The sequence below is a fragment of the Schistocerca gregaria genome, chromosome 4, assembly GCF_023897955.1.
Source record: "Schistocerca gregaria isolate iqSchGreg1 chromosome 4, iqSchGreg1.2, whole genome shotgun sequence".
Taxonomy (NCBI): Eukaryota; Metazoa; Arthropoda; class Insecta; order Orthoptera; family Acrididae; genus Schistocerca; species Schistocerca gregaria.
In genome coordinates this window covers 25,889,723-25,914,437 of record NC_064923.1, presented here as the reverse complement: position 1 = coordinate 25,914,437, position 24,715 = coordinate 25,889,723, and the positions used below count along the sequence as shown (strand labels likewise).

Sequence of the window (24,715 nt, the reverse complement as noted above, 5' to 3'; positions counted from 1 at the left end):
ACGTAAAGGAAGTGCTCTCCAAATAACACCACTTGCATTTCAGAACATGTCTTTCACACATGTCTACAAAATCACCTTCACCTTCAAATACAGTTTCGTAGCGACTGACGGAGACGTAGGCAAAGTTTAAAGTTGCTATTTCCATTACATCACGTTAATCAGAAAAACGGTAAGTTACATCTGCAGAGGAACAAAATTCCGTTCCTCCCCACGTGGGGCTCGAACCCACGACCCTGGGATTAAGAGCCTTATGTTCTACCGACTGAGCTAGCCGCGCTGCCTCGGTGAGTATATGCCGGTTAGCACGTCACACAGTACTCGTTTGGGTTGATTGGTCCCATACAGAACCTCCCCATGTTGCCTAATGTTTTCCTAACGTCACACTCGTCACGTAGTTCACTTTTATTTCATAATCATTTCTGAGAGGTAACAGAATTGCATGACAACCTTCAGAGCTAGTTTCGTCAAAATTAACACACATACTTGATGTGACTCATAAGCCGAACGAGTTACTTTCCGACGTTATTTTAGATGTGCAAGTGCCAGTCAAAAACACGCGGCGACGGCAATATGCAAACCAATTCGCTAGTTAACACCGGTCTTGTTGTGCGTGTTTCAAGCTCAAGAGCATCTCCAAGCAGAAAATGGTCAACAGCAACGTTCACACGGTTTCGTACTGCTCAAGTGCTGCACTAAAACGGTATGTTTCTTTTTCATATCTGGAAAAACACGACCGAGAGAGGAATCAAACACGCAATCTTCGGATACGAAGTCCGACGCCTTATCCATTAGGCCACACGGTCACTGACAAACAAGTGGAACTTATATACGACTCATCTCAAAACGCTCACACCACTGAGGAGTTGTGTTTTCGTTCTACACAGACGCTGCCCCTTGCTCTTTCCCACCCATTTGATACATTCAACCTGCTACGAGACCTACCAAATATAGACTGGGAAACTAAACCACACACTTTGTGCATTCGGAAATGTAAGGCAGGGCGTCCCTCGCCGCATTTGCTACGATGTCCATTTGCTACTTCTGCAGAAGTGGCGGCGGCGGCGACGACGACGACAACCGCGGAAGGCTCTGAGATATGTGAGAAATAAATCTATAAAATATATTTCAGACTGTCCCATCCCACCTTATGCTGTACCGCTTTGGCAAATGCTTTATCTGCGCCATTCGCCTTAATCACATCTGAGAGTAATTCTTAATAAAACGCCTCTCGCTAATTGTTGGTCATCCCAGATACTGTTTGCTATAAGGCCACGACGCGCAACTGATATCCAAAATTCGTCTGCCTCCTGTGAGGATCGAACTCACGACCCCTGGTTTACTAGACCAGTGCTATGCCACTGAGCTAAAGAGGCGCGGCCTAGCGGTACTTTTGCGTACTTCATCCTTACGGTCGTCTGGATCATCAGACTTCAGCTGACAACACTTCATATTACCGTCTAATATTTGCAGCTATGGCGACCCATTACTGCTTGCCTACACATCTGACACGTAAAGGAAGTGCTCTCCAAATAACACCACTTGCATTTCAGAACATGTCTTTCACACATGTCTACAAAATCACCTTCACCTTCAAATACAGTTTCGTAGCGACTGACGGAGACGTAGGCAAAGTTTAAAGTTGCTATTTCCATTACATCACGTTAATCAGAAAAACGGTAAGTTACATCTGCAGAGGAACAAAATTCCGTTCCTCCCCACGTGGGGCTCGAACCCACGACCCTGGGATTAAGAGCCTTATGTTCTACCGACTGAGCTAGCCGCGCTGCCTCGGTGAGTATATGCCGGTTAGCACGTCACACAGTACTCGTTTGGGTTGATTGGTCCCATACAGAACCTCCCCATGTTGCCTAATGTTTTCCTAACGTCACACTCGTCACGTAGTTCACTTTTATTTCATAATCATTTCTGAGAGGTAACAGAATTGCATGACAACCTGCAGAGCTAGTTTCGTCAAAATTAACACACATACTTGATGTGACTCATAAGCCGAACGAGTTACTTTCCGACGTTATTTTAGATGTGCAAGTGCCAGTCAAAAACACGCGGCGACGGCAATATGCAAACCAATTCGCTAGTTAACACCGGTCTTGTTGTGCGTGTTTCAAGCTCAAGAGCATCTCCAAGCAGAAAATGGTCAACAGCAACGTTCACACGGTTTCGTACTGCTCAAGTGCTGCACTAAAACGGTATGTTTCTTTTTCATATCTGGAAAAACACGACCGAGAGAGGAATCAAACACGCAATCTTCGGATACGAAGTCCTACGCCTTATCCATTAGGCCACACGGCCACTGACAAACAAGTGGAACTTATATACGACTCATCTCAAAACGCTCACACCACTGAGGAGTTGTGTTTTCGTTCTACACAGACGCTGCCCCTTGCTCTTTCCCACCCATTTGATACATTCAACCTGCTACGAGACCTACCAAATATAGACTGGGAAACTAAACCACACACTTTGTGCATTCGGAAATGTAAGGCAGGGCGTCCCTCGCCGCATTTGCTACGATGTCCATTTGCTACTTCTGCAGAAGTGGCGGCGGCGGCGGCGACGACGACGACGACGACGACGACGACGACGACGACAACCGCGGAAGGCTCTGAGATATGTGAGAAATACATCTATAAAATATATTTCAGACTGTCCCATCCCACCTTATGCTGTACCGCTTTGGCAAATGCTTTATCTGCGCCATTCGCCTTAATCACATCTGAGAGTAATTCTTAATAAAACGCCTCTCGCTAATTGTTAGTCATCCCAGATACTGTTTGCTATAAGGCCACGACGCGCAACTGATATCCAAAATTCGTCTGCCTCCTGTGAGGATCGAACTCACGACCCCTGGTTTACTAGACCAGTGCTCTGCCACTGAGCTAAAGAGGCGCGGCCTAGCGGTACTTTTGCGTACTTCATCCTTACGGTCGTCTGGATCATCAGACTTCAGCTGACAACACTTCATATTACCGTCTAATATTTGCAGCTATGGCGACCCATTACTGCTTGCCTACACATCTGACACGTAAAGGAAGTGCTCTCCAAATAACACCACTTGCTATTCAGAACATGTCTTTCACACATGTCTACAAAATCACCTTCACCTTCAAATACAGTTTCGTAGCGACTGACGGAGACGTAGGCAAAGTTTAAAGTTGCTATTTCCATTACATCACGTTAATCAGAAAAACGGTAAGTTACATCTGCAGAGGAACAAAATTCCGTTCTTCCCCACGTGGGGCTCGAACCCACGACCCTGGGATTAAGAGCCTTATGTTCTACCGACTGAGCTAGCCGCGCTGCCTCGGTGAGTATATGCCGGTTAGCACGTCACACAGTACTCGTTTGGGTTGATTGGTCCCATACAGAACCTCCCCATGTTGCCTAATGTTTTCCTAACGTCACACTCGTCACGTAGTTCACTTTTATTTCATAATCATTTCTGAGAGGTAACAGAATTGCATGACAACCTGCAGAGCTAGTTTCGTCAAAATTAACACACATACTTGATGTGACTCATAAGCCGAACGAGTTACTTTCCGACGTTATTTTAGATGTGCAAGTGCCAGTCAAAAACACGCGGCGACGGCAATATGCAAACCAATTCGCTAGTTAACACCGGTCTTGTTGTGCGTGTTTCAAGCTCAAGAGCATCTCCAAGCAGAAAATGGTCAACAGCAACGTTCACACGGTTTCGTACTGCTCAAGTGCTGCACTAAAACGGTATGTTTCTTTTTCATATCTGGAAAAACACGACCGAGAGAGGAATCAAACACGCAATCTTCAGATACGAAGTCCGACGCCTTATCCATTAGGCCACACGGTCACTGACAAACAAGTGGAACTTATATACGACTCTTCTCAAAACGCTCACACCACTGAGGAGTTGTGTTTTCGTTCTACACAGACGCTGCCCCTTGCTCTTTCCCACCCATTTGATACATTCAACCTGCTACGAGACCTACCAAATATAGACTGGGAAACTAAACCACACACTTTGTGCATTCGGAAATGTAAGGCAGGGCGTCCCTCGCCGCATTTGCTACGATGTCCATTTGCTACTTCTGCAGAAGTGGCGGCGGCGACGACGACGACGACGACGACGACGACGACGACAACCGCGGAAGGCTCTGAGATATGTGAGAAATACATCTATAAAATATATTTCAGACTGTCCCATCCCACCTTATGCTGTACCGCTTTGGCAAATGCTTTATCTGCGCCATTCGCCTTAATCACATCTGAGAGTAATTCTTAATAAAACGCCTCTCGCTAATTGTTAGTCATCCCAGATACTGTTTGCTATAAGGCAACGACGCGCAACTGATATCCAAAATTCGTCTGCATCCTGTGAGGATCGAAGTCACGACCCCTGGTTTACTAGACCAGTGCTCTGCCACTGAGCTAAAGAGGCGCGGCCTAGCGGTACTTTTGCGTACTTCATCCTTACGGTCGTCTGGATCATCAGACTTCAGCTGACAACACTTCATATTACCGTCTAATATTTGCAGCTATGGCGACCCATTACTGCTTGCCTACACATCTGACACGTAAAGGAAGTGCTCTCCAAATAACACCACTTGCATTTCAGAACATGTCTTTCACACATGTCTACAAAATCACCTTCACCTTCAAATACAGTTTCGTAGCGACTGACGGAGACGTAGGCAAAGTTTAAAGTTGCTATTTCCATTACATCACGTTAATCAGAAAAACGGTAAGTTACATCTGCAGAGGAACAAAATTCCGTTCCTCCCCACGTGGGGCTCGAACCCACGACCCTGGGATTAAGAGCCTTATGTTCTACCGACTGAGCTAGCCGCGCTGCCTCGGTGAGTATATGCCGGTTAGCACGTCACACAGTACTCGTTTGGGTTGATTGGTCCCATGCAGAACCTCCCCATGTTGCCTAATGTTTTCCTAACGTCACACTCGTCACGTAGTTCACTTTTATTTCATAATCATTTCTGAGAGGTAACAGAATTGCATGACAACCTGCAGAGCTAGTTTCGTCAAAATTAACACACATACTTGATGTGACTCATAAGCCGAACGAGTTACTTTCCGACGTTATTTTAGATGTGCAAGTGCCAGTCAAAAACACGCGGCGACGGCAATATGCAAACCAATTCGCTAGTTAACACCGGTCTTGTTGTGCGTGTTTCAAGCTCAAGAGCATCTCCAAGCAGAAAATGGTCAACAGCAACGTTCACACGGTTTCGTACTGCTCAAGTGCTGCACTAAAACGGTATGTTTCTTTTTCATATCTGGAAAAACACGACCGAGAGAGGAATCAAACACGCAATCTTCGGATACGAAGTCCGACGCCTTATCCATTAGGCCACACGGTCACTGACAAACAAGTGGAACTTATATACGACTCATCTCAAAACGCTCACACCACTGAGGAGTTGTGTTTTCGTTCTACACAGACGCTGCCCCTTGCTCTTTCCCACCCATTTGATACATTCAACCTGCTACGAGACCTACCAAATATAGACTGGGAAACTAAACCACACACTTTGTGCATTCGGAAATGTAAGGCAGGGCGTCCCTCGCCGCATTTGCTACGATGTCCATTTGCTACTTCTGCAGAAGTGGCGGCGGCGACGACGACGACGACAACCGCGGAAGGCTCTGAGATATGTGAGAAATACATCTATAAAATATATTTCAGACTGTCCCATCCCACCTTATGCTGTACCGCTTTGGCAAATGCTTTATCTGCGCCATTCGCCTTAATCACATCTGAGAGTAATTCTTAATAAAACGCCTCTCGCTAATTGTTGGTCATCCCAGATACTGTTTGCTATAAGGCCACGACGCGCAACTGATATCCAAAATTCGTCTGCCTCCTGTGAGGATCGAACTCACGACCCCTGGTTTGCTAGACCAGTGCTCTGCCACTGAGCTAAAGAGGCGCGGCCTAGCGGTACTTTTGCGTACTTCATCCTTACGGTCGTCTGGATCATCAGACTTCAGCTGACAACACTTCATATTACCGTCTAATATTTGCAGCTATGGCGACCCATTACTGCTTGCCTACACATCTGACACGTAAAGGAAGTGCTCTCCAAATAACACCACTTGCATTTCAGAACATGTCTTTCACACATGTCTACAAAATCACCTTCACCTTCAAATACAGTTTCGTAGCGACTGACGGAGACGTAGGCAAAGTTTAAAGTTGCTATTTCCATTACATCACGTTAATCAGAAAAACGGTAAGTTACATCTGCAGAGGAACAAAATTCCGTTCCTCCCCACGTGGGGCTCGAACCCACGACCCTGGGATTAAGAGCCTTATGTTCTACCGACTGAGCTAGCCGCGCTGCCTCGGTGAGTATATGCCGGTTAGCACGTCACACAGTACTCGTTTGGGTTGATTGGTCCCATACAGAACCTCCCCATGTTGCCTAATGTTTTCCTAACGTCACACTCGTCACGTAGTTCACTTTTATTTCATAATCATTTCTGAGAGGTAACAGAATTGCATGACAACCTGCAGAGCTAGTTTCGTCAAAATTAACACACATACTTGATGTGACTCATAAGCCGAACGAGTTACTTTCCGACGTTATTTTAGATGTGCAAGTGCCAGTCAAAAACACGCGGCGACGGCAATATGCAAACCAATTCGCTAGTTAACACCGGTCTTGTTGTGCGTGTTTCAAGCTCAAGAGCATCTCCAAGCAGAAAATGGTCAACAGCAACGTTCACACGGTTTCGTACTGCTCAAGTGCTGCACTAAAACGGTATGTTTCTTTTTCATATCTGGAAAAACACGACCGAGAGAGGAATCAAACACGCAATCTTCGGATACGAAGTCCGACGCCTTATCCATTAGGCCACACGGTCACTGACAAACAATTGGAACTTATATACGACTCATCTCAAAACGCTCACACCACTGAGGAGTTGTGTTTTCGTTCTACACAGACGCTGCCCCTTGCTCTTTCCCACCCATTTGATACATTCAACCTGCTACGAGACCTACCAAATATAGACTGGGAAACTAAACCACACACTTTGTGCATTCGGAAATGTAAGGCAGGGCGTCCCTCGCCGCATTTGCTACGATGTCCATTTGCTACTTCTGCAGAAGTGGCGGCGGCGACGACGACGACGACGACGACAACCGCGGAAGGCTCTGAGATATGTGAGAAATACATCTATAAAATATATTTCAGACTGTCCCATCCCACCTTATGCTGTACCGCTTTGGCAAATGCTTTATCTGCGCCATTCGCCTTAATCACATCTGAGAGTAATTCTTAATAAAACGCCTCTCGCTAATTGTTGGTCATCCCAGATACTGTTTGCTATAAGGCCACGACGCGCAACTGATATCCAAAATTCGTCTGCCTCCTGTGAGGATCGAACTCACGACCCCTGGTTTACTAGACCAGTGCTCTGCCACTGAGCTAAAGAGGCGCGGCCTAGCGGTACTCTTGCGTACTTCATCCTTACGGTCGTCTGGATCATCAGACTTCAGCTGACAACACTTCATATTACCGTCTAATATTTGCAGCTATGGCGACCCATTACTGCTTGCCTACACATCTGACACGTAAAGGAAGTGCTCTCCAAATAACACCACTTGCATTTCAGAACATGTCTTTCACACATGTCTACAAAATCACCTTCACCTTCAAATACAGTTTCGTAGCGACTGACGGAGACGTAGGCAAAGTTTAAAGTTGCTATTTCCATTACATCACGTTAATCAGAAAAACGGTAAGTTACATCTGCAGAGGAACAAAATTCCGTTCCTCCCCACGTGGGGCTCGAACCCACGACCCTGGGATTAAGAGCCTTATGTTCTACCGACTGAGCTAGCCGCGCTGCCTCGGTGAGTATATGCCGGTTAGCACGTCACACAGTACTCGTTTGGGTTGATTGGTCCCATACAGAACCTCCCCATGTTGCCTAATGTTTTCCTAACGTCACACTCGTCACGTAGTTCACTTTTATTTCATAATCATTTCTGAGAGGTAACAGAATTGCATGACAACCTGCAGAGCTAGTTTCGTCAAAATTAACACACATACTTGATGTGACTCATAAGCCGAACGAGTTACTTTCCGACGTTATTTTAGATGTGCAAGTGCCAGTCAAAAACACGCGGCGACGGCAATATGCAAACCAATTCGCTAGTTAACACCGGTCTTGTTGTGCGTGTTTCAAGCTCAAGAGCATCTCCAAGCAGAAAATGGTCAACAGCAACGTTCACACGGTTTCGTACTGCTCAAGTGCTGCACTAAAACGGTATGTTTCTTTTTCAGATCTGGAAAAACACGACCGAGAGAGGAATCAAACACGCAATCTTCGGATACGAAGTCCGACGCCTTATCCATTAGGCCACACGGCCACTGACAAACAAGTGGAACTTATATACGACTCATCTCAAAACGCTCACACCACTGAGGAGTTGTGTTTTCGTTCTACACAGACGCTGCCCCTTGCTCTTTCCCACCCATTTGATACATTCAACCTGCTACGAGACCTACCAAATATAGACTGGGAAACTAAACCACACACTTTGTGCATTCGGAAATGTAAGGCAGGGCGTCCCTCGCCGCATTTGCTACGATGTCCATTTGCTACTTCTGCAGAAGTGGCGGCGGCGGCGGCGGCGGCGACGACGACGACGACGACGACGACGACAACCGCGGAAGGCTCTGAGATATGTGAGAAATACATCTATAAAATATATTTCAGACTGTCCCATCCCACCTTATGCTGTACCGCTTTGGCAAATGCTTTATCTGCGCCATTCGCCTTAATCACATCTGAGAGTAATTCTTAATAAAACGCCTCTCGCTAATTGTTAGTCATCCCAGATACTGTTTGCTATAAGGCCACGACGCGCAACTGATATCCAAAATTCGTCTGCCTTCTGTGAGGATCGAACTCACGACCCCTGGTTTACTAGACCAGTGCTCTGCCACTGAGCTAAAGAGGCGCGGCCTAGCGGTACTTTTGCGTACTTCATCCTTACGGTCGTCTGGATCATCAGACTTCAGCTGACAACACTTCATATTACCGTCTAATATTTGCAGCTATGGCGACCCATTACTGCTTGCCTACACATCTGACACGTAAAGGAAGTGCTCTCCAAATACCACCACTTGCATTTCAGAACATGTCTTTCACACATGTCTACAAAATCACCTTCACCTTCAAATACAGTTTCGTAGCGACTGACGGAGACGTAGGCAAAGTTTAAAGTTGCTATTTCCATTACATCACGTTAATCAGAAAAACGGTAAGTTACATCTGCAGAGGAACAAAATTCCGTTCCTCCCCACGTGGGGCTCCAACCCACGACCCTGGGATTAAGAGCCTTATGTTCTACCGACTGAGCTAGCCGCGCTGCCTCGGTGAGTATATGCCGGTTAGCACGTCACACAGTACTCGTTTGGGTTGATTGGTCCCATACAGAACCTCCCCATGTTGCCTAATGTTTTCCTAACGTCACACTCGTCACGTAGTTCACTTTTATTTCATAATCATTTCTGAGAGGTAACAGAATTGCATGACAACCTGCAGAGCTAGTTTCGTCAAAATTAACACACATACTTGATGTGACTCATAAGCCGAACGAGTTACTTTCCGACGTTATTTTAGATGTGCAAGTGCCAGTCAAAAACACGCGGCGACGGCAATATGCAAACCAATTCGCTAGTTAACACCGGTCTTGTTGTGCGTGTTTCAAGCTCAAGAGCATCTCCAAGCAGAAAATGGTCAACAGCAACGTTCACACGGTTTCGTACTGCTCAAGTGCTGCACTAAAACGGTATGTTTCTTTTTCATATCTGGAAAAACACGACCGAGAGAGGAATCAAACACGCAATCTTCAGATACGAAATCCGACGCCTTATCCATTAGGCCACACGGTCACTGACAAACAAGTGGAACTTATATACGACTCATCTCAAAACGCTCACACCACTGAGGAGTTGTGTTTTCGTTCTACACAGACGCTGCTCCTTGCTCTTTCCCACCCATTTGATACATTCAACCTGCTACGAGACCTACCAAATATAGACTGGGAAACTAAACCACACACTTTGTGCATTCGGAAATGTAAGGCAGGGCGTCCCTCGCCGCATTTGCTACGATGTCCATTTGCTACTTCTGCAGAAGTGGCGGCGGCGACGACGACGACGACGACGACGACGACGACGACGACGACGACGACGACGACGACGACGACGACAACCGCGGAAGGCTCTGAGATATGTGAGAAATACATCTATAAAATATATTTCAGACTGTCCCATCCCACCTTATGCTGTACCGCTTTGGCAAATGCTTTATCTGCGCCATTCGCCTTAATCACATCTGAGAGTAATTCTTAATAAAACGCCTCTCGCTAATTGTTAGTCATCCCAGATACTGTTTGCTATAAGGCCACGACGCGCAACTGATATCCAAAATTCGTCTGCCTCCTGTGAGGATCGAACTCACGACCCCTGATTTACTAGACCAGTGCTCTGCCACTGAGCTAAAGAGGCGCGGCCTAGCGGTACTTTTGCGTACTTCATCCTTACGGTCGTCTGGATCATCAGACTTCAGCTGACAACACTTCATATTACCGTCTAATATTTGCAGCTATGGCGACCCATTACTGCTTGCCTACACATCTGACACGTAAAGGAAGTGCTCTCCAAATAACACCACTTGCATTTCAGAACATGTCTTTCACACATGTCTACAAAATCACCTTCACCTTCAAATACAGTTTCGTAGCGACTGACGGAGACAGAGGCAAAGTTTAAAGTTGCTATTTCCATTACATCACGTTAATCAGAAAAACGGTAAGTTACATCTGCAGAGGAACAAAATTCCGTTCCTCCCCACGTGGGGCTCGAACCCACGACCCTGGGATTAAGAGCCTTATGTTCTACCGACTGAGCTAGCCGCGCTGCCTCGGTCAGTATATGCCGGTTAGCACGTCACACAGTACTCGTTTGGGTTGATTGGTCCCATACAGAACCTCCCCATGTTGCCTAATGTTTTCCTAACGTCACACTCGTCACGTAGTTCACTTTTATTTCATAATCATTTCTGAGAGGTAACAGAATTGCATGACAACCTGCAGAGCTAGTTTCGTCAAAATTAACACACATACTTGATGTGACTCATAAGCCGAACGAGTTACTTTCCGACGTTATTTTAGATGTGCAAGTGCCAGTCAAAAACACGCGGCGACGGCAATATGCAAACCAATTCGCTAGTTAACACCGGTCTTGTTGTGCGTGTTTCAAGCTCAAGAGCATCTCCAAGCAGAAAATGGTCAACAGCAACGTTCACACGGTTTCGTACTGCTCAAGTGCTGCACTAAAACGGTATGTTTCTTTTTCATATCTGGAAAAACACGACCGAGAGAGGAATCAAACACGCAATCTTCGGATACGAAGTCCGACGCCTTATCCATTAGGCCACACGGTCACTGACAAACAAGTGGAACTTATATACGACTCATCTCAAAACGCTCACACCACTGAGGAGTTGTGTTTTCGTTCTACACAGACGCTGCCCCTTGCTCTTTCCCACCCATTTGATACATTCAACCTGCTACGAGACCTACCAAATATAGACTGGGAAACTAAACCACACACTTTGTGCATTCGGAAATGTAAGGCAGGGCGTCCCTCGCCGCATTTGCTACGACGTCCATTTGCTACTTCTGCAGAAGTGGCGGCGGTGACGACGACGACGACGACAACCGCGGAAGGCTCTGAGATATGTGAGAAATACATCTATAAAATATATTTCAGACTGTCCCATCCCACCTTATGCTGTACCGCTTTGGCAAATGCTTTATCTGCGCCATTCGCCTTAATCACATCTGAGAGTAATTCTTAATAAAACGCCTCTCGCTAATTGTTGGTCATCCCAGATACTGTTTGCTATAAGGCCACGACGCGCAACTGATATCCAAAATTCGTCTGCCTCCTGTGAGGATCGAACTCACGACCCCTGGTTTACTAGACCAGTGCTCTGCCACTGAGCTAAAGAGGCGCGGCCTAGCGGTACTTTTGCGTTCCTCATCCTTACGGTCGTCTGGATCATCAGACTTCAGCTGACAACACTTCATATTACCGTCTAATATTTGCAGCTATGGCGACCCATTACTGCTTGCCTACACATCTGACACGTAAAGGAAGTGCTCTCCAAATAACACCACTTGCATTTCAGAACATGTCTTTCACACATGTCTACAAAATCACCTTCACCTTCAAATACAGTTTCGTAGCGACTGACGGAGACGTAGGCAAAGTTTAAAGTTGCTATTTCCATTACATCACGTTAATCAGAAAAACGGTAAGTTACATCTGCAGAGGAACAAAATTTCCGTTCCTCCCCACGTGGGGCTCGAACCCACGACCCTGGGATTAAGAGCCTTATGTTCTACCGACTGAGCTAGCCGCGCTGCCTCGGTGAGTATATGCCGGTTAGCACGTCACACAGTACTCGTTTGGGTTGATTGGTCCCATACAGAACCTCCCCATGTTGCCTAATGTTTTCCTAACGTCACACTCGTCACGTAGTTCACTTTTATTTCATAATCATTTCTGAGAGGTAACAGAATTGCATGACAACCTGCAGAGCTAGTTTCGTCAAAATTAACACACATACTTGATGTGACTCATAAGCCGAACGAGTTACTTTCCGACGTTATTTTAGATGTGCAAGTGCCAGTCAAAAACACGCGGCGACGGCAATATGCAAACCAATTCGCTAGTTAACACCGGTCTTGTTGTGCGTGTTTCAAGCTCAAGAGCATCTCCAAGCAGAAAATGGTCAACAGCAACGTTCACACGGTTTCGTACTGCTCAAGTGCTGCACTAAAACGGTATGTTTCTTTTTCAGATCTGGAAAAACACGACCGAGAGAGGAATCAAACACGCAATCTTCGGATACGAAGTCCGACGCCTTATCCATTAGGCCACACGGCCACTGACAAACAAGTGGAACTTATATACGACTCATCTCAAAACGCTCACACCACTGAGGAGTTGTGTTTTCGTTCTACACAGACGCTGCCCCTTGCTCTTTCCCACCCATTTGATACATTCAACCTGCTACGAGACCTACCAAATATAGACTGGGAAACTAAACCACACACTTTGTGCATTCGGAAATGTAAGGCAGGGCGTCCCTCGCCGCATTTGCTACGATGTCCATTTGCTACTTCTGCAGAAGTGGCGGCGGCGGCTGCGACGACGACGACGACGACGACGACGACGACGACGACGACAACCGCGGAAGGCTCTGAGATATGTGAGAAATACATCTATAAAATATATTTCAGACTGTCCCATCCCACCTTATGCTGTACCGCTTTGGCAAATGCTTTATCTGCGCCATTCGCCTTAATCACATCTGAGAGTAATTCTTAATAAAACGCCTCTCGCTAATTGTTAGTCATCCCAGATACTGTTTGCTATAAGGCCACGACGCGCAACTGATATCCAAAATTCGTCTGCCTTCTGTGAGGATCGAACTCACGACCCCTGGTTTACTAGACCAGTGCTATGCCACTGAGCTAAAGAGGCGCGGCCTAGCGGTACTTTTGCGTACTTCATCCTTACGGTCGTCTGGATCATCAGACTTCAGCTGACAACACTTCATATTACCGTCTAATATTTGCAGCTATGGCGACCCATTACTGCTTGCCTACACATCTGACACGTAAAGGAAGTGCTCTCCAAATAACACCACTTGCATTTCAGAACATGTCTTTCACACATGTCTACAAAATCACCTTCACCTTCAAATACAGTTTCGTAGCGACTGACGGAGACGTAGGCAAAGTTTAAAGTTGCTATTTCCATTACATCACGTTAATCAGAAAAACGGTAAGTTACATCTGCAGAGGAACAAAATTCCGTTCCTCCCCACGTGGGGCTCGAACCCACGACCCTGGGATTAAGAGCCTTATGTTCTACCGACTGAGCTAGCCGCGCTGCCTCAGTGAGTATATGCCGGTTAGCACGTCACACAGTACTCGTTTGGGTTGATTGGTCCCATACAGAACCTCCCCATGTTGCCTAATGTTTTCCTAACGTCACACTCGTCACGTAGTTCACTTTTATTTCATAATCATTTCTGAGAGGTAACAGAATTGCATGACAACCTGCAGAGCTAGTTTCGTCAAAATTAACACACATACTTGATGTGACTCATAAGCCGAACGAGTTACTTTCCGACGTTATTTTAGATGTGCAAGTGCCAGTCAAAAACACGCGGCGACGGCAATATGCAAACCAATTCGCTAGTTAACACCGGTCTTGTTGTGCGTGTTTCAAGCTCAAGAGCATCTCCAAGCAGAAAATGGTCAACAGCAACGTTCACACGGTTTCGTACTGCTCAAGTGCTGCACTAAAACGGTATGTTTCTTTTTCATATCTGGAAAAACACGACCGAGAGAGGAATCAAACACGCAATCTTCAGATACGAAATCCGACGCCTTATCCATTAGGCCACACGGTCACTGACAAACAAGTGGAACTTATATACGACTCATCTCAAAACGCTCACACCACTGAGGAGTTGTGTTTTCGTTCTACACAGACGCTGCCCCTTGCTCTTTCCCACCCATTTGATACATTCAACCTGCTACGAGACCTACCAAATATAGACTGGGAAACTAAACCACACACTTTGTGCATTCGGAAATGTAAGGCAGGGCGTCCCTCGCCGCATTTGCTACGATGTCCATTTGCTACTTCTGCAGAAGTGGCGGCGGCGGCGACGACGACGACGACGACGACGACAACCGCGGAAGGCTCTGAGATATGTGAGAAATACATCTATAAAATATATTTCAGACTGTCCCATCCCATCTTATGCTGTACCGCTTTGGCAAATGCTTTATCTGCGCCATTCGCCTTAATCACATCTGAGAGTAATTCTTAATAAAACGCCTCTCGCTAATTGTTAGTCATCCCAGATACTGTTTGCTATAAGGCCACGACGCGCAACTGATATCCAAAATTCGTCTGCCTCCTGTGAGGATCGAACTCACGACCCCTGGTTTACTAGACCAGTGCTCTGCCACTGAGCTAAAGAGGCGCGGCCTAGCGGTACTTTTGCGTACTTCATCCTTACGGTCGTCTGGATCATCAGACTTCAGCTGACAACACTTCATATTACCGTCTAATATTTGCAGCTATGGCGACCCATTACTGCTTGCCTACACATCTGACACGTAAAGGAAGTGCTCTCCAAATAACACCACTTGCATTTCAGAACATGTCTTTCACACATGTCTACAAAATCACCTTCACCTTCAAATACAGTTTCGTAGCGACTGACGGAGACGTAGGCAAAGTTTAAAGTTGCTATTTCCATTACATCACGTTAATCAGAAAAACGGTAAGTTACATCTGCAGAGGAACAAAATTCCGTTCCTCCCCACGTGGGGCTCGAACCCACGACCCTGGGATTAAGAGCCTTATGTTCTACCGACTGAGCTAGCCGCGCTGCCTCGGTGAGTATATGCCGGTTAGCACGTCACACAGTACTCGTTTGGGTTGATTGGTCCCATACAGAACCTCCCCATGTTGCCTAATGTTTTCCTAACGTCACACTCGTCACGTAGTTCACTTTTATTTCATAATCATTTCTGAGAGGTAACAGAATTGCATGACAACCTGCAGAGCTAGTTTCGTCAAAATTAACACACATACTTGATGTGACTCATAAGCCGAACGAGTTACTTTCCGACGTTATTTTAGATGTGCAAGTGCCAGTCAAAAACACGCGGCGACGGCAATATGCAAACCAATTCGCTAGTTAACACCGGTCTTGTTGTGCGTGTTTCAAGCTCAAGAGCATCTCCAAGCAGAAAATGGTCAACAGCAACGTTCACACGGTTTCGTACTGCTCAAGTGCTGCACTAAAACGGTATGTTTCTTTTTCATATCTGGAAAAACACGACCGAGAGAGGAATCAAACACGCAATCTTCGGATACGAAGTCCGACGCCTTATCCATTAGGCCACACGGTCACTGACAAACAAGTGGAACTTATATACGACTCATCTCAAAACGCTCACACCACTGAGGAGTTGTGTTTTCGTTCTACACAGACGCTGCCCCTTGCTCTTTCCCACCCATTTGATACATTCAACCTGCTACGAGACCTACCAAATATAGACTGGGAAAATAAACCACACACTTTGTGCATTCGGAAATGTAAGGCAGGGCGTCCCTCGCCGCATTTGCTACGATGTCCATTTGCTACTTCTGCAGAAGTGGCGGCGACGACGACGACGACGACGACGACGACGACGACGACAACCGCGGAAGGCTCTGAGATATGTGAGAAATACATCTATAAAATATATTTCAGACTGTCCCATCCCACCTTATGCTGTACCGCTTTGGCAAATGCTTTATCTGCGCCATTCGCCTTAATCACATCTGAGAGTAATTCTTAATAAAACGCCTCTCGCTAATTGTTGGTCATCCCAGATACTGTTTGCTATAAGGCCACGACGCGCAACTGATATCCAAAATTCGTCTGCCTCCTGTGAGGATCGAACTCACGACCCCTGGTTTACTAGACCAGTGCTCTGCCACTGAGCTAAAGAGGCGCGGCCTAGCGGTACTTTTGCGTACTTCATCCTTACGGTCGTCTGGATCATCAGACTTCAGCTGACAACACTTCATATTACCGTCTAATATTTGCAGCTATGGCGACCCATTACTGCTTGCCTACACATCTGACACGTAAAGGAAGTGCTCTCCAAATAACACCACTTGCATTTCAGAACATGTCTTTCACACATGTCTACAAAATCACCTTCACCTTCAAATACAGTTTCGTAGCGACTGACGGAGACGTAGGCAAAGTTTAAAGTTGCTATTTCCATTACATCACGTTAATCAGAAAAACGGTAAGTTACATCTGCAGAGGAACAAAATTCCGTTCCTCCCCACGTGGGGCTCCAACCCACGACCCTGGGATTAAGAGCCTTATGTTCTACCGACTGAGCTAGCCGCGCTGCCTCGGTGAGTATATGCCGGTTAGCACGTCACACAGTACTCGTTTGGGTTGATTGGTCCCATACAGAACCTCCCCATGTTGCCTAATGTTTTCCTAACGTCACACTCGTCACGTAGTTCACTTTTATTTCATAATCATTTCTGAGAGGTAACAGAATTGCATGACAACCTGCAGAGCTAGTTTCGTCAAAATTAACACACATACTTGATGTGACTCATAAGCCGAACGAGTTACTTTCCGACGTTATTTTAGATGTGCAAGTGCCAGTCAAAAACACGCGGCGACGGCAATATGCAAACCAATTCGCTAGTTAACACCGGTCTTGTTGTGCGTGTTTCAAGCTCAAGAGCATCTCCAAGCAGAAAATGGTCAACAGCAACGTTCACACGGTTTCGTACTGCTCAAGTGCTGCACTAAAACGGTATGTTTCTTTTTCAGATCTGGAAAAACACGACCGAGAGAGGAATCAAACACGCAATCTTCGGATACGAAGTCCGACGCCTTATCCATTAGGCCACACGGCCACTGACAAACAAGTGGAACTTATATACGACTCATCTCAAAACGCTCACACCACTGAGGAGTTGTGTTTTCGTTCTACACAGACGCTGCCCCTTGCTCTTTCCCACCCATTTGATACATTCAACCTGCTACGAGACCTACCAAATATAGACTGGGAAACTAAACCACACACTTTGTGCATTCGGAAATGTAAGGCAGGGCGTCCCTCGCCGCATTTGCTACGATGTCCATTTGCTACTTCTGCAGAAGTGGCGGCGGCGACGACGACGACGACGACGACGACGACGACGACGACAACCGCGGAAGGCTCTGAGATATGTGAGAAATACATCTATAAAATATATTTCAGACTGTCCCATCCCATCTTATGCTGTACCGCTTTGGCAAATGCTTTATCTGCGCCATTCGCCTTAATCACATCTGAGAGTAATTCTTAATAAAACGCCTCTCGCTAATTGTTAGTCATCCCAGATACTGTTTGCTATAAGGCCACGACGCGCAACTGATATCCAAAATTCGTCTGCCTCCTGTGAGGATCGAACTCACGACCCCTGGTTTACTAGACCAGTGCTCTGCCACTGAGCTAAAGAGGCGCGGCCTAGTGGTACTTTTACGTACTTCATCCTTACGGTCGTCTGGATCATCAGACTTCAGCTGACAACACTTCATATTACCGTCTAATATTTGCAGCTATGGCGACCCATTACTGCTTGCCTACACATCTGACACGTAAAGGAAGTGCTCTCCAAATAACACCACTTGCATTTCAGAACATGTCTTTCACACATGTCTACAAAATCACCTTCACCTTCAAATACAGTTTCGTAGCGACTGACGGAGACGTAGGCAAAGTTTAAAGTTGCTATTTCCATTACATCACGTTAATCAGAAAAACGGTAAGTTACATCTGCAGAGGAACAAAATTCCGTTCCTCCCCACGTGGGGCTCGAACCCACGACCCTGGGATTAAGAGCCTTATGTTCTACCGACTGAGCTAGCCGCGCTGCCTCGGTGAGTATATGCCGGTTAGCACGTCACACAGTACTCGTTTGGGTTGATTGGTCCCATACAGAACCTCCCCATGTTGCCTAATGTTTTCCTAACGTCACACTCGTCACGTAGTTCACTTTTATTTCATAATCATTTCTGAGAGGTAACAGAATTGCATGACAACCTGCAGAGCTAGTTTCGTCAAAATTAACACACATACTTGATGTGACTCATAAGCCGAACGAGTTACTTTCCGACGTTATTTTAGATGTGCAAGTGCCAGTCAAAAACACGCGGCGACGGCAATATGCAAACCAATTCGCTAGTTAACACCGGTCTTGTTGTGCGTGTTTCAAGCTCAAGAGCATCTCCAAGCAGAAAATGGTCAACAGCAACGTTCACACGGTTTCGTACTGCTCAAGTGCTGCACTAAAACGGTATGTTTCTTTTTCAGATCTGGAAAAACACGACCGAGAGAGGAATCAAACACGCAATCTTCGAATACGAAGTCCGACGCCTTATCCATTAGGCCACACGGTCACTGACAAACAAGTGGAACTTATATACGACTCATCTCAAAACGCTCACACCACTGAGGAGTTGTGTTTTCGTTCTACACAGACGCTGCCCCTTGCTCTTTCCCACCCATTTGATACATTCAACCTGCTACGAGACCTACCAAATATAGACTGGGAAACTAAACCACACACTTTGTGCATTCGGAAATGTAAGGCAGGGCGTCCCTCGCCGCATTTGCTACGATGTCCATTTGCTACTTCTGCAGAAGTGGCGGCGGCGACGACGACGACGACGACGACGACGACGACAACCGCGGAAGGCTCTGAGATATGTGAGAAATACATCTATAAAATATATTTCAGACTGTCCCATCCCATCTTATGCTGTACCGCTTTGGCAAATGCTTTATCTGCGCCATTCGCCTTAATCACATCTGAGAGTAATTCTTAATAAAACGCCTCTCGCTAATTGTTAGTCATCCCAGATACTGTTTGCTATAAGGCCACGACGCGCAACTGATATCCAAAATTCGTCTGCCTCCTGTGAGGATCGAACTCACGACCCCTGGTTTACTAGACCAGTGCTCTGCCACTGAGCTAAAGAGGCGCGGCCTAGTGGTACTTTTGCGTACTTCATCCTTACGGTCGTCTGGATCATCAGACTTCAGCTGACAACACTTCATATTACCGTCTAATATTTGCAGCTATGGCGACCCATTACTGCTTGCCTACACATCTGACACGTAAAGGAAGTGCTCTCCAAATAACACCACTTGCATTTCAGAACATGTCTTTCACACATGTCTACAAAATCACCTTCACCTTCAAATACAGTTTCGTAGCGACTGACGGAGACGTAGGCAAAGTTTAAAGTTGCTATTTCCATTACATCACGTTAATCAGAAAAACGGTAAGTTACATCTGCAGAGGAACAAAATTCCGTTCCTCCCCACGTGGGGCTCGAACCCACGACCCTGGGATTAAGAGCCTTATGTTCTACCGACTGAGCTAGCCGCGCTGCCTCGGTGAGTATATGCCGGTTAGCACGTCACACAGTACTCGTTTGGGTTGATTGGTCCCATACAGAACCTCCCCATGTTGCCTAATGTTTTCCTAACGTCACACTCGTCACGTAGTTCACTTTTATTTCATAATCATTTCTGAGAGGTAACAGAATTGCATGACAACCTGCAGAGCTAGTTTCGTCAAAATTAACACACATACTTGATGTGACTCATAAGCCGAACGAGTTACTTTCCGACGTTATTTTAGATGTGCAAGTGCCAGTCAAAAACACGCGGCGACGGCAATATGCAAACCAATTCGCTAGTTAACACCGGTCTTGTTGTGCGTGTTTCAAGCTCAAGAGCATCTCCAAGCAGAAAATGGTCAACAGCAACGTTCACACGGTTTCGTACTGCTCAAGTGCTGCACTAAAACGGTATGTTTCTTTTTCATATCTGGAAAAACACGACCGAGAGAGGAATCAAACACGCAATCTTCAGATACGAAATCCGACGCCTTATCCATTAGGCCACACGGTCACTGACAAACAAGTGGAACTTATATACGACTCATCTCAAAACGCTCACACCACTGAGGAGTTGTGTTTTCGTTCTACACAGACGCTGCCCCTTGCTCTTTCCCACCCATTTGATACATTCAACCTGCTACGAGACCTACCAAATATAGACTGGGAAACTAAACCACACACTTTGTGCATTCGGAAATGTAAGGCAGGGCGTCCCTCGCCGCATTTGCTACGATGTCCATTTGCTACTTCTGCAGAAGTGGCGGCGGCGACGACGACGACGACGACGACGACGACGACGACGACAACCGCGGAAGGCTCTGAGATATGTGAGAAATACATCTATAAAATATATTTCAGACTGTCCCATCCCATCTTATGCTGTACCGCTTTGGCAAATGCTTTATCTGCGCCATTCGCCTTAATCACATCTGAGAGTAATTCTTAATAAAACGCCTCTCGCTAATTGTTAGTCATCCCAGATACTGTTTGCTATAAGGCCACGACGCGCAACTGATATCCAAAATTCGTCTGCCTCCTGTGAGGATCGAACTCACGACCCCTGGTTTACTAGACCAGTGCTCTGCCACTGAGCTAAAGAGGCGCGGCCTAGCGGTACTTTTGCGTACGTCATCCTTACGGTCGTCTGGATCATCAGACTTCAGCTGACAACACTTCATATTACCGTCTAATATTTGCAGCTATGGCGACCCATTACTGCTTGCCTACACATCTGACACGTAAAGGAAGTGCTCTCCAAATAACACCACTTGCATTTCAGAACATGTCTTTCACACATGTCTACAAAATCACCTTCACCTTCAAATACAGTTTCGTAGCGACTGACGGAGACGTAGGCAAAGTTTAAAGTTGCTATTTCCATTACATCACGTTAATCAGAAAAACGGTAAGTTACATCTGCAGAGGAACAAAATTCCGTTCCTCCCCACGTGGGGCTCGAACCCACGACCCTGGGATTAAGAGCCTTATGTTCTACCGACTGAGCTAGCCGCGCTGCCTCGGTGAGTATATGCCGGTTAGCACGTCACACAGTACTCGTTTGGGTTGATTGGTCCCATACAGAACCTCCCCATGTTGCCTAATGTTTTCCTAACGTCACACTCGTCACGTAGTTCACTTTTATTTCATAATCATTTCTGAGAGGTAACAGAATTGCATGACAACCTGCAGAGCTAGTTTCGTCAAAATTAACACACATACTTGATGTGACTCATAAGCCGAACGAGTTACTTTCCGACGTTATTTTAGATGTGCAAGTGCCAGTCAAAAACACGCGGCGACGGCAATATGCAAACCAATTCGCTAGTTAACACCGGTCTTGTTGTGCGTGTTTCAAGCTCAAGAGCATCTCCAAGCAGAAAATGGTCAACAGCAACGTTCACACGGTTTCGTACTGCTCAAGTGCTGCACTAAAACGGTATGTTTCTTTTTCATATCTGGAAAAACACGACCGAGAGAGGAATCAAACACGCAATCTTCAGATACGAAGTCCGACGCCTTATCCATTAGGCCACACGGTCACTGACAAACAAGTGGAACTTATATACGACTCTTCTCAAAACGCTCACACCACTGAGGAGTTGTGTTTTCGTTCTACACAGACGCTGCCCCTTGCTCTTTCCCACCCATTTGATACATTCAACCTGCTACGAGACCTACCAAATATAGACTGGGAAACTAAACCACACACTTTGTGCATTCGGAAATGTAAGGCAGGGCGTCCCTCGCCGCATTTGCTACGATGTCCATTTGCTACTTCTGCAGAAGTGGCGGCGGCGGCGGCGACGACGACGACGACGACGACAACCGCGGAAGGCTCTGAGATATGTGAGAAATACATCTATAAAATATATTTCAGACTGTCCCATCCCATCTTATGCTGTACCGCTTTGGCAAATGCTTTATCTGCGCCATTCGCCTTAATCACATCTGAGAGTAATTCTTAATAAAACGCCTCTCGCTAATTGTTAGTCATCCCAGATACTGTTTGCTATAAGGCCACGACGCGCAACTGATATCCAAAATTCGTCTGCCTCCTGTGAGGATCGAACTCACGACCCCTGGTTTACTAGACCAGTGCTCTGCCACTGAGCTAAAGAGGCGCGGCCTAGCGGTACTTTTGCGTACTTCATCCTTACGGTCGTCTGGATCATCAGACTTCAGCTGACAACACTTCATATTACCGTCTAATATTTGCAGCTATGGCGACCCATTACTGCTTGCCTACACATCTGACACGTAAAGGAAGTGCTCTCCAAATAACACCACTTGCATTTCAGAACATGTCTTTCACACATGTCTACAAAATCACCTTCACCTTCAAATACAGTTTCGTAGCGACTGACGGAGACGTAGGCAAAGTTTAAAGTTGCTATTTCCATTACATCACGTTAATCAGAAAAACGGTAAGTTACATCTGCAGAGGAACAAAATTCCGTTCCTCCCCACGTGGGGCTCGAACCCACGACCTTGGGATTAAGAGCCTTATGTTCTACCGACTGAGCTAGCCGCGCTGCCTCGGTGAGTATATGCCGGTTAGCACGTCACACAGTACTCGTTTGGGTTGATTGGTCCCATACAGAACCTCCCCATGTTGCCTAATGTTTTCCTAACGTCACACTCGTCACGTAGTTCACTTTTATTTCATAATCATTTCTGAGAGGTAACAGAATTGCATGACAACCTGCAGAGCTAGTTTCGTCAAAATTAACACACATACTTGATGTGACTCATAAGCCGAACGAGTTACTTTCCGACGTTATTTTAGATGTGCAAGTGCCAGTCAAAAACACGCGGCGACGGCAATATGCAAACCAATTCGCTAGTTAACACCGGTCTTGTTGTGCGTGTTTCAAGCTCAAGAGCATCTCCAAGCAGAAAATGGTCAACAGCAACGTTCACACGGTTTCGTACTGCTCAAGTGCTGCACTAAAACGGTATGTTTCTTTTTCAGATCTGGAAAAACACGACCGAGAGAGGAATCAAACACGCAATCTTCGGATACGAAGTCCGACGCCTTATCCATTAGGCCACACGGTCACTGACAAACAAGTGGAACTTATATACGACTCATCTCAAAACGCTCACACCACTGAGGAGTTGTGTTTTCGTTCTACACAGACGCTGCCCCTTGCTCTTTCCCACCCATTTGATACATTCAACCTGCTACGAGACCTACCAAATATAGACTGGGAAACTAAACCACACACTTTGTGCATTCGGAAATGTAAGGCAGGGCGTCCCTCGCCGCATTTGCTACGATGTCCATTTGCTACTTCTGCAGAAGTGGCGGCGGCGACGACGACGACGACGACGACGACGACAACCGCGGAAGGCTCTGAGATATGTGAGAAATACATCTATAAAATATATTTCAGACTGTCCCATCCCACCTTATGCTGTACCGCTTTGGCAAATGCTTTATCTGCGCCATTCGCCTTAATCACATCTGAGAGTAATTCTTAATAAAACGCCTCTCGCTAATTGTTGGTCATCCCAGATACTGTTTGCTATAAGGCCACGACGCGCAACTGATATCCAAAATTCGTCTGCCTCCTGTGAGGATCGAACTCACGACCCCTGGTTTACTAGACCAGTGCTCTGCCACTGAGCTAAAGAGGCGCGGCCTAGCGGTACTTTTGCGTACTTCATCCTTACGGTCGTCTGGATCATCAGACTTCAGCTGACAACACTTCATATTACCGTCTAATATTTGCAGCTATGGCGACTCATTACTGCTTGCCTACACATCTGACACGTAAAGGAAGTGCTCTCCAAATAACACCACTTGCATTTCAGAACATGTCTTTCACACATGTCTACAAAATCACCTTCACCTTCAAATACAGTTTCGTAGTGACTGACGGAGACATAGGCAAAGTTTAAAGTTGCTATTTCCATTACATCACGTTAATCAGAAAAACGGTAAGTTACATCTGCAGAGGAACAAAATTCCGTTCCTCCCCACGTGGGGCTCGAACCCACGACCCTGGGATTAAGAGCCTTATGTTCTACCGACTGAGCTAGCCGCGCTGCCTCGGTGAGTATATGCCGGTTAGCACGTCACACAGTACTCGTTTGGGTTGATTGG

At 46.3% G+C, this 24,715-nt stretch overlaps 16 non-coding genes across 16 annotated transcripts; all 16 read right to left on the bottom strand.

Moving 5' to 3' along the window:
• Positions 1 to 1,301: 1,301 nt before the first annotated feature.
• Positions 1,302 to 1,373, bottom strand: Trnat-agu (transfer RNA threonine (anticodon AGU)). The gene has a single exon. It is a non-coding gene; the product is annotated as a tRNA-Thr (tRNA).
• A 1,462-nt stretch (positions 1,374 to 2,835) lies between these two features.
• Positions 2,836 to 2,907, bottom strand: Trnat-agu (transfer RNA threonine (anticodon AGU)). Its single transcript has one exon. It is a non-coding gene; the product is annotated as a tRNA-Thr (tRNA).
• A 1,453-nt stretch (positions 2,908 to 4,360) lies between these two features.
• On the bottom strand, positions 4,361 to 4,432 carry Trnat-agu (transfer RNA threonine (anticodon AGU)). The gene has a single exon. It is a non-coding gene; the product is annotated as a tRNA-Thr (tRNA).
• A 1,435-nt stretch (positions 4,433 to 5,867) lies between these two features.
• On the bottom strand, positions 5,868 to 5,939 carry Trnaa-agc (transfer RNA alanine (anticodon AGC)). The gene has a single exon. It is a non-coding gene; the product is annotated as a tRNA-Ala (tRNA).
• Positions 5,940 to 7,380: 1,441 nt separating this feature from the next.
• Positions 7,381 to 7,452, bottom strand: Trnat-agu (transfer RNA threonine (anticodon AGU)). Its single transcript has one exon. It is a non-coding gene; the product is annotated as a tRNA-Thr (tRNA).
• A 1,459-nt stretch (positions 7,453 to 8,911) lies between these two features.
• Positions 8,912 to 8,983, bottom strand: Trnat-agu (transfer RNA threonine (anticodon AGU)). Its single transcript has one exon. It is a non-coding gene; the product is annotated as a tRNA-Thr (tRNA).
• A 1,483-nt stretch (positions 8,984 to 10,466) lies between these two features.
• Trnat-agu (transfer RNA threonine (anticodon AGU)) lies at positions 10,467 to 10,538 on the bottom strand. The gene has a single exon. It is a non-coding gene; the product is annotated as a tRNA-Thr (tRNA).
• A 1,438-nt stretch (positions 10,539 to 11,976) lies between these two features.
• On the bottom strand, positions 11,977 to 12,048 carry Trnat-agu (transfer RNA threonine (anticodon AGU)). Its single transcript has one exon. It is a non-coding gene; the product is annotated as a tRNA-Thr (tRNA).
• Positions 12,049 to 13,514: 1,466 nt separating this feature from the next.
• On the bottom strand, positions 13,515 to 13,586 carry Trnat-agu (transfer RNA threonine (anticodon AGU)). The gene has a single exon. It is a non-coding gene; the product is annotated as a tRNA-Thr (tRNA).
• A 1,447-nt stretch (positions 13,587 to 15,033) lies between these two features.
• Positions 15,034 to 15,105, bottom strand: Trnat-agu (transfer RNA threonine (anticodon AGU)). The gene has a single exon. It is a non-coding gene; the product is annotated as a tRNA-Thr (tRNA).
• Positions 15,106 to 16,558: 1,453 nt separating this feature from the next.
• Trnat-agu (transfer RNA threonine (anticodon AGU)) lies at positions 16,559 to 16,630 on the bottom strand. The gene has a single exon. It is a non-coding gene; the product is annotated as a tRNA-Thr (tRNA).
• Positions 16,631 to 18,086: 1,456 nt separating this feature from the next.
• On the bottom strand, positions 18,087 to 18,158 carry Trnat-agu (transfer RNA threonine (anticodon AGU)). Its single transcript has one exon. It is a non-coding gene; the product is annotated as a tRNA-Thr (tRNA).
• A 1,450-nt stretch (positions 18,159 to 19,608) lies between these two features.
• Positions 19,609 to 19,680, bottom strand: Trnat-agu (transfer RNA threonine (anticodon AGU)). The gene has a single exon. It is a non-coding gene; the product is annotated as a tRNA-Thr (tRNA).
• A 1,456-nt stretch (positions 19,681 to 21,136) lies between these two features.
• Positions 21,137 to 21,208, bottom strand: Trnat-agu (transfer RNA threonine (anticodon AGU)). Its single transcript has one exon. It is a non-coding gene; the product is annotated as a tRNA-Thr (tRNA).
• A 1,447-nt stretch (positions 21,209 to 22,655) lies between these two features.
• Trnat-agu (transfer RNA threonine (anticodon AGU)) lies at positions 22,656 to 22,727 on the bottom strand. The gene has a single exon. It is a non-coding gene; the product is annotated as a tRNA-Thr (tRNA).
• Positions 22,728 to 24,174: 1,447 nt separating this feature from the next.
• Trnat-agu (transfer RNA threonine (anticodon AGU)) lies at positions 24,175 to 24,246 on the bottom strand. Its single transcript has one exon. It is a non-coding gene; the product is annotated as a tRNA-Thr (tRNA).
• Between the last annotated feature and the right edge of the window lie 469 nt (positions 24,247 to 24,715).